This window comes from Penaeus monodon, chromosome 33 (assembly GCF_015228065.2).
Source record: "Penaeus monodon isolate SGIC_2016 chromosome 33, NSTDA_Pmon_1, whole genome shotgun sequence".
In the NCBI taxonomy this organism is placed as follows: domain Eukaryota; kingdom Metazoa; phylum Arthropoda; class Malacostraca; order Decapoda; family Penaeidae; genus Penaeus; species Penaeus monodon.
The window spans coordinates 23,161,310-23,161,721 of NC_051418.1; positions in this window are offsets into that span (position 1 = coordinate 23,161,310).

Below are 412 nucleotides of genomic sequence, written 5' to 3' on the forward strand. Positions count from 1 at the left end.
CGCATGTGGCTTGTGCGTAATGCAGCATCTGGCAACCGTCCGTCCTTTCCCCTCGTTTGGCCGCCTGACCCCCGAGTTTTTTAATAAATTCACACTAATAGGGGACACGTTTTAAACACGCATCGCATTTCCGGTCTCGTGCGCCGCTGCTGCCCCGCGAATCGAGATCGGAAATTTTCGCGAAGGATGGAAGGAAGAGGGGAAAGGAGGTTGGTGATGTGACGCAAGACGGTGATGTGTGTGCATTGTCAGAGGGGAAGAAGTGTGTCTTGTAGGAGGGTCATGGAGGGGACGAAAGGGGCGGTTCGCGGTATCGGGGTCGGGACGCGTGTAAGTTTGGGTTTTGAAGTGAGGGATGGAGGTGACGGGTCGAGGGGAGGGCGAGGGGACACAAGGGGGTTGAAGGGGTTGG